The sequence below is a fragment of the Cylas formicarius genome, unplaced genomic scaffold (genome assembly GCF_029955315.1).
Source record: "Cylas formicarius isolate icCylForm1 unplaced genomic scaffold, icCylForm1.1 PGA_scaffold_147__1_contigs__length_21042, whole genome shotgun sequence".
Classification (NCBI taxonomy): Eukaryota; Metazoa; Arthropoda; class Insecta; order Coleoptera; family Brentidae; genus Cylas; species Cylas formicarius.
The window spans coordinates 12,501-21,042 of record NW_026844233.1 but is presented as its reverse complement, the minus strand read 5'-3'; the positions used below and the strand labels follow the sequence as shown (position 1 = coordinate 21,042).

Below are 8,542 nucleotides of genomic sequence, written 5' to 3'. Positions count from 1 at the left end.
TGTTTTCTCTATTTAATGATACTAAAAGATCTTACACAAGTTGTATGGTTTTTGGTCGGGAATGCTTTTTGTTGGAGACTGCATTTTTTTCAAAAATTGTATTAATTATTATTTATATTTAAATGGTGAGAGCTGAGGAGGACTTTATAATTTTTATTTATAGATCTCATTGGCCTCCATCTTTAAAAAAAAAATCAATTTTTTCGAAGTAATGCAGGTATTTAAAAAAAATAAAAATGGGAATTTTTGAGGAGTATCACGATATCCATGAAAATTATAATCTGAGAATATTAATTAATGATGGGGAGGGCGGGAGACGGACGTTATGGTATTTGCGAATAGACCTCATTGACCTCTAACTGATAAAAATTTCAACCTTCTGGGAGAAACATAGATATTTTTAAAAATTAAAAATCTAAAATTTTTGAAGAGAAACATGATAAATACGAAAATATAAAATGCAAATATTAACCGAAAATGGGGGGTTGCGGGGGGACGTTATAGTATCTGCGAATAGACCTCATTAGTGTGTATCTTTCGTAAAAATTTCAACTTTCTCGGATTCATATGGGTTGAGAAATAACCTAAAAATTTCAGTTTAAATGGAAAAATCGGCTTAAAAATCAATAATCAATTTTGAATGTTTTATATCTTATTTGTTTATAATTTTGAGAACTTGAAATTTATGTTTTAAATACTTTGGTTCTTTCTCTATAAAAAAATCCTAAAATGATTCCCACAAGTTATACCGTTTGTCGTCAGGAACGGTTTTTTCATGGGGTTATAAATTTATATTGAATAATTAATTATATTTAAACGGAGGGGGCTGGGGGGAATTTTATGGTATCTGTGGATAGATCTCATTAACCTCTATTTTTTATAGGAATTTTAACCTTCTCGGAACAACGTAAGTATTTGAAAAAATTAAAAAAACATTATAAATGCAGGGTATACGGGAAAATGGGTTATATTGATAAATCATCGATAATTTATGGTTTTTTTCCAAAAATAATTACAAATTCGAATTTCTCGTCCCCGAAAACCCCCCTATGCAAAATTTTATCCAGTTTTGAGAAATCACCTCGAAATCGCATTTCGGGCTCAAAAATCGGCCCGAAAATCGATGGTCGATTTTCAAAGTTTAATATCTCGCTTATTTACAATTTTGAGAATTTGAAATTTATACGTTATATACCTTGGTCTTTCCTCTATCCGATGATATCAAAAAGTTTTATCCAAGTCGTGTCGTTTGCCGTCGGGAGCGGCTTTTGTGGGAGTTTGCAAATTTTTAAAAAATGCTTAATTGCAATTAAATGGAGGGGGCTGGGGGGGACTTTATGGTATCTACGGATAGACCTCATCGACCTCCATCTTTTGATAAGATTTTAATCTCCTCGGACCGACGTAGGTATTTTAAAAAATCAAAAACATAAATTTTTGGACAAAATCACGACCAAACACACTCATGAAAATTTGGATCGAGGTCGATATTAACCGATCCGGCTCAAATTTGGCACGAAGATAGGTGGTCGGGGGGGTATTCAAAAAAAATAGTCAATTGTTTAATTATAACTTTCTTAGTCCTTTCGGGGGATGAAATATTAACAAAAAAAACGGATTATTTTCAAAAAATGTTTTATATTTCCGTTATTTATGATTCTAGGAACTTAAAAACCTATTTATTATATACTTTGGTCTTTTCTCTATTTAATGATACTAAAAGATCTTACACAGGTTCTATAGCTTTTTGTCGGGAATGCTTTATGTTGGAGACTGCATTTTTTTCAAAAATTGTATTAATTATTATTTATATTTAAATGGTGAGAGCTGAAGAGGACTTTATAATTTTTATTCATAGATCTCATTGACCTCCATCTTTAAAAAAAAATCAATCCCTTCGAAGTAATGCAGGTATTTAAAAAAAATAAAAATGTGAATTTTTGAAGAGTATCACGATATCCATGAAAATTATAATTTGAGATTATTAATTAATGATGGGGAGGGCGGGGGACAGACGTTATGGTATTTGCGAATAGACCACATTGACCTCTAACTCTGATAAAAATTTCAATTTTCTGGGAGAAACATAGATATTTTTAAAAATTAAAAATCTTAAATTTTTGAAGGGAAACATGATAAATACGAAAATATAAAATGCAAATTATAACCGAAAATGGGGGGTTACGAGGGGGACGTTGTAGTATCTACGAATAGACCTCATTAGTGTGTATCTTTTGTAAAAATTTCAACTTTCTCGGATTCATATAGTTTGAGAAATAACCTTAAAATCTTATTTTAAATGGAAAAATTGACTTAAAAATTAATGATCAATTTTTAACGTTTTATATCTTATTTACTTATTATTTTAAAAAATCGAAATTTACATGTTAAGTACCTTGGTTCTTCCTCTATCCAACGATACCAAAAACATTCCCACAAGTTACACCGTTTGCCGTCGAAAGCGATTTATGCATAAGGCTGTAAATTTCTAAACAATAATTAATATTAATTAAACGGTGGGGGGTGAGGGGAGTTTTATAGTATTTGTGAATAGACCCCATTGACCTCCATCCTTGATAAAAATTTCAAACTTCTCGGAGCAACGTAAGTATTTTAAAAAATTAAAAATCTAAATTTCTAAAGAAAATTATGACAAACATTGAAAGAATAAATCGAAAATATTAACTAAAAATGGGGGGTGGGGGGGGGGATTTTATAGTGGCTGCGAATAGACTTTATTAACCTTCAACTTCAAAAAAAATTTCAATCCTCTCGGAGTTACGTAAGTATTAAAAAAAAAAAATAGAATTGTTAATATTGTGAAAAGAATGTTTCTAATTCAGAAGCAGGCTATGAGATCTATTTGAATGCTTTACTGTGATTGGTCCGATGATTATACGTGTAATTTTCCTAATCTTTGATCCTATTGGTCCGTGCATGTCGTGGGAGGCTCCTTTCATTATAGATATTCCTTGGAATGACGTCATGAATGATAACGGTATCGAAGGCGGTTATGGGGGTTTTGAGGTGCGCTGAAGACGATGCAATTATTTAAAATTGTGTCCGACGTTTCGTTTTAATAGAAAGGCATCTTCAGAGCACTAATTTGTAATAATTGTAATTTGAAGGTGGTTCCGGGGATTTTAAGGTGCGCTGAAGACGATGCAATGATTTAAAATTGTGTCCGACGTTTCGTTTTCGCAGGAAACCATCTTAAGAGCACTAATTCGTAATAATAGGAATTTGAAGGTGGTTCCGGGGGTTTTGAGGTTCGCTGAAGACGATGCAATGATTTTAAATTTTGTCCGACGTTTCGTTTTCGCAGGAAGCCATCTTCAGGGCACTAATTCGTAATAATTGGAATTTGAAGGTGGTTCCCGGGGTTTTGAGGTTCGCTGAAGACGATGCAATGATTTAGAATTGTGTCCGACGTTTCGTTTTAATAGGAAGCCCTCTTCAGGCGGTCCGTATACAGAGGCGATCTGTATATGGAGGCGGTCTGTGTATGGAGGCGGTCCGTATATGGAGGCGGTCTGTATATGGAGGCGGTCCGTATATGGAGGCGGTCCGTATACCGAGGCGATCTGTATATGGAGGCGATCTGTATATGGAGGCGGTCTGTATATGTAGGCGGTCTGTATATGGAGGCGGTTTGTATATGTAGGCGGTCTGTATATGGAGGCGGTCTGTATATGGAGGCGGTCCGTATATGGAGGCGGTCTGTATATGGAGGGGGTCTATATACGGAGGCGGTCTGTATATGTAGGCGGTCTGTATATGGAGGCGGTCTATATATGGAGGCGGTTCGTATACGGAGGCGGTCTGTATATGGAGGCGGTCCGTATATGGAGGCGGTCTGTATATGGAGGCGGTCCGTATATGGAGGCGGTCTGTATATGGAGGGGGTCTATATACGGAGGCGGTCTGTATATGTAGGCGGTCCGTATATGGAGGCGGTCTGTATATGGAGGCGGTCCGTACACAGAGGCGATCTGTATATGGAGGCGGTCTGTATATGGAGGCGGTCCGTATATGGAGGCGGTCCGTATACGAACGCGGTCTGTATTTAGAGACGGTCCGTATATAATGGCGGTCCGTATATAAAGGCGTTCTGTATATGGAGGCGATCCCTATACGGAAGCGTATAGCAAGGCGATCCATATACGAAGGCGGTCTATATATATGGAGCCGGTCCGCATACAAAGGCGATCCGTATACGCGAATTCGAGGTGAAACCGCGAAAGGCTCATTAAATCAGTTATGGTTCCTTAGATCGTACCCACAATTACTTGGATAACTGTGGTAATTCTAGAGCTAATACATGCAAACAGAGGTCCGACCGGAGACGGAAGGAGTGCTTTTATTAGATCAAAACCAATCGGTGGCGGGTTCGCGCCCGACATCGTTCAACTTGGTGACTCTGAATAACTTTACGCTGATCGCACGGTCTCGCACCGGCGACGCATCTTTCAAATGTCTGCCTTATCAACTGTCGATGGTAGGTTCTGCGCCTACCATGGTCGTAACGGGTAACGGGGAATCAGGGTTCGATTCCGGAGAGGGAGCCTGAGAAACGGCTACCATATCCAAGGAGGGCAGCAGGCGCGCAAATTACCCACTCCCGGCACGGGGAGGTAGTGACGAAAAATAACGATACGGGACTCATCCGAGGCCCCGTAATCGGAATGAGTACACTCTAAACCCTTTAACGAGGATCAATTGGAGGGCAAGTCTGGTGCCAGCAGCCGCGGTAATTCCAGCTCCAATAGCGTATATTAAAGTTGTTGCGGTTAAAAAGCTCGTAGTCGAATTTGTGTCTCGCGCCGCCGGTTCATCGTCCGCGGTGTTAACTGGCGTGCCGCGAGACGTCCTGCCGGTGGACTTAGCCCGTTCACGCGGGCGGTCCAACTCAATCCTGCCGCGGTGCTCTTCATTGAGTGTCGAGGTGGGCCGGCACGTTTACTTTGAACAAATTAGAGTGCTTAAAGCAGGCTAAAACTTCGCCTGAATACTGTGTGCATGGAATAATGGAATAGGACCTCGGTTCTATTTTGTTGGTTTTCGGAACCCCGAGGTAATGATTAATAGGAACGGATGGGGGCATTCGTATTGCGACGTTAGAGGTGAAATTCTTGGATCGTCGCAAGACGGACAGAAGCGAAAGCATTTGCCAAAAACGTTTTCATTGATCAAGAACGAAAGTTAGAGGTTCGAAGGCGATCAGATACCGCCCTAGTTCTAACTGTAAACTATGCCAGCTAGCGATCCGCCGACGTTCCTCCGATGACTCGGCGGGCAGCTTCCGGGAAACCAAAGCTTTTGGGTTCCGGGGGAAGTATGGTTGCAAAGCTGAAACTTAAAGGAATTGACGGAAGGGCACCACCAGGAGTGGAGCCTGCGGCTTAATTTGACTCAACACGGGAAACCTCACCAGGCCCGGACACCGGAAGGATTGACAGATTGAGAGCTCTTTCTTGATTCGGTGGGTGGTGGTGCATGGCCGTTCTTAGTTGGTGGAGCGATTTGTCTGGTTAATTCCGATAACGAACGAGACTCTAGCCTGCTAACTAGGCGTATTTAGACATCTCAAAGGCCGGCCGGCTCGGGGTTCGCCCCGTTGTCGCGCGCGGTTTTTACTGTCTGCGTACAAACAATTCTTCTTAGAGGGACAGGCGGCTTCTAGCCGCACGAGATTGAGCAATAACAGGTCTGTGATGCCCTTAGATGTTCTGGGCCGCACGCGCGCTACACTGAAGGAATCAGCGTGTCCTCCCTGGCCGAGAGGCCCGGGTAACCCGCTGAACCTCCTTCGTGCTAGGGATTGGGGCTTGCAATTGTTCCCCATGAACGAGGAATTCCCAGTAAGCGCGAGTCATAAGCTCGCGTTGATTACGTCCCTGCCCTTTGTACACACCGCCCGTCGCTACTACCGATTGAATGATTTAGTGAGGTCTTCGGACCGATACGCCGATGGCGTTTCGGCGTCGTCGATGTGTCCGGGAAGTTGACCAAACTTGATCATTTAGAGGAAGTAAAAGTCGTAACAAGGTTTCCGTAGGTGAACCTGCGGAAGGATCATTAAAGTGATAATAAAAATTACACAGTTTGTCTTTATTTAGTCGAACGAATTTTTGTCGCTGACGCTCGGTCGAAAATATCTCGCGTCGATCTTTAAGTCGGCCGCGATTAAATTCGACGACTACGACGACCACTCGACCACCGTAAAAAAGGGGAGAGAGGAGTAGGAGTAGGAGGAGCGCCGACAAAATTCCGGGTACCTAGACGGAACTCGAAGCGCGAAACCTAGTTTCGCGCTCGCCGTCGACAAGGTGTCAAACGATATTCGCCCGGAGCACCGAAAAGTACTTACACCCACCCGCGACCCGCGAGGAGGTGTGTATATAAACTTTAAACCGGCGCGGGTCGTCCGAACGCGAACGCGCGCGCGCCTACCGTCTGAATAATAAAGAACAAAGGGCGCGCGGCGAAGTGTTCCGTCGGATAGACCGGCCCGAAATCGAACTTTTTTTTTTTTTTTACGTCGAAAGGTATATACCTCGCCTTCCGTAAAAAAAATGTATGTGTCGATAACAACGCCGACGACTCTTTTTCGGAGACGAAAAGCGTTAAACCGATCGAAAAAAGATTACCCTAAACGGTGGATCACTTGGCTCGTGGGTCGATGAAGAACGCAGCTAATTGCGCGTCAACTTGTGAACTGCAGGACACATGAACATCGACATTTCGAACGCACATTGCGGTCCTCGGATTCTGTTCCCGGACCACTCCTGGCTGAGGGTCGTATCCAATTTAAAGACTGCTCGGTTTTTTCGCCCGCGAGGCGCGAGAAACGTCGGAGCGAGTTGGACGTGTAGCGCGGGAAGGAGTGAGGAGCAACAGCACGTTCGCGCTTAGCGCGCGATCTCTCTCCTACCCGGTCTCGCGACGTTTTAAAACGCGAAAGCGAAACTCCGGCCGCGTTCTAAGGAACGCGACCGAGTTTGCGAACGACGTCGATTTTCGACGCACCGGTTCGTCGCGTCGCGCTCGCTTAAAAGCGCGAGAGACGAGCGTAATTAAAACCGCCCGCGTATGTCGCAGGTCCGCGCAAAATTGACGATCGTCGTGTCCGTTATTTTCTCGATAAGAAGAAAAGGTGTCCGACGTCTGATCGTTTGCGGCCGCGTAACGAGTGGTGGATATAGCGGTTTTAAATATAAACGCTGAACCGTTTCGAAATTCACGTCTACGTTTTATATATATATTTATATATATATATATATATATATATATATATATAATGATTTTATCGATCGACCTCAGAGCAGGTGAGACTACCCGCCGAATTTAAGCATATTAATAAGCGGAGGAAAAGAAACTAATTAGGATTCCCTCAGTAGCTGCGAGCGAACAGGGAAGAGCCCAGCACCGAATCCCGCGGCCGATACCGGGCGCCGGGAAATGTGGTGTTAGGGAGGTTCCGTTATCCCGAGATCGTCCGGCGCGTCCAAGTCCTTCTTGAACGGGGCCACAGCCCATAGAGGGTGCCAGGCCCGTAGCGACCGCCGTCGATCGCGGGAGGGATCTCCTCAGAGTCGGGTTGCTTGAGAGTGCAGCCCTAAGCGGGTGGTAAACTCCATCTAAGGCTAAATATGACCACGAGACCGATAGCGAACAAGTACCGTGAGGGAAAGTTGAAAAGCACTTTGAAGAGAGAGTTCAATAGTACGTGAAACCGTTTAGGGGTAAACCTGAGAAACCCGAAAGGTCGAAGGGAGAAATTCATTCGCGTTTCGGAGTCGGCGCGAGACGTTCGCGCGACGGGGAGGACGGTTACCCGTTACCTTTTCCGCGCCTTACGTTTTTCGACCCGGCATCGAACGCGTGCACTTTTCTCCTGGTAGGACGTCGCGATCCGTCGGGCGTCGGTCTAAGGTCCGCGGCGGAGCCCGCGCGGTTTTCTCGAATCGCGCGGACCCGCGGTATCCTGACCGACTCGCTCGACGGTACGAGAAAGGTCACGGGTCGCTTTAAAAGCGTTCGACTCGCGGCAAGCGCTCCGGATACTAGTCGGCTATCGGACCCGGTGCCGGTACCGACCTCCGGTGACTGTTGGCCTCGAAGTTCTCGAACCGACCCTCGCTCGTAAAAAAGCGTGACCGATCTGCGACGCTATAGCTTTGGGTACTTTCAGGACCCGTCTTGAAACACGGACCAAGGAGTCTAGCATGTGCGCGAGTCATTGGGATTCGCTAAACCTAAAGGCGTAATGAAAGTAAAGGTTCGTCTCGCGCGAACCGAGGGAGGATGGGCGATTCGCCTTTAAAGCGGTCGCCTCGCACTCCCGGGGCGTCTCGTTCTCATCGCGAGAAGAGGCGCACCAAGAGCGTACACGCTGGGACCCGAAAGATGGTGAACTATGCCTGGTCAGGACGAAGTCAGGGGAAACCCTGATGGAGGTCCGTAGCGATTCTGACGTGCAAATCGATCGTCGGAACTGGGTATAGGGGCGAAAGACTAATCGAACCATCTAGTAGCTGGT

The 8,542-nt window shown here is 44.4% G+C and overlaps 2 non-coding genes and 1 pseudogene across 2 annotated transcripts in view; all 3 read left to right on the top strand.

Moving 5' to 3' along the window:
- Positions 1–4,151: 4,151 nt before the first annotated feature.
- On the top strand, positions 4,152–6,081 carry LOC132695908 (small subunit ribosomal RNA; annotated as a pseudogene).
- A 566-nt stretch (positions 6,082–6,647) lies between these two features.
- On the top strand, positions 6,648–6,802 carry LOC132695906 (5.8S ribosomal RNA). Its single transcript, XR_009617910.1, has one exon. It is a non-coding gene; the product is annotated as a 5.8S ribosomal RNA (ribosomal RNA).
- A 512-nt stretch (positions 6,803–7,314) lies between these two features.
- Positions 7,315–8,542, top strand: part of LOC132695909 (large subunit ribosomal RNA) — a 4,072-nt gene continuing 2,844 nt past the window's right edge. Inside the window, exon 1 of the ribosomal RNA XR_009617912.1 lies at positions 7,315–8,542. This exon is cut by the window's right edge and continues 2,844 nt beyond it. This is a non-coding gene — a ribosomal RNA (large subunit ribosomal RNA).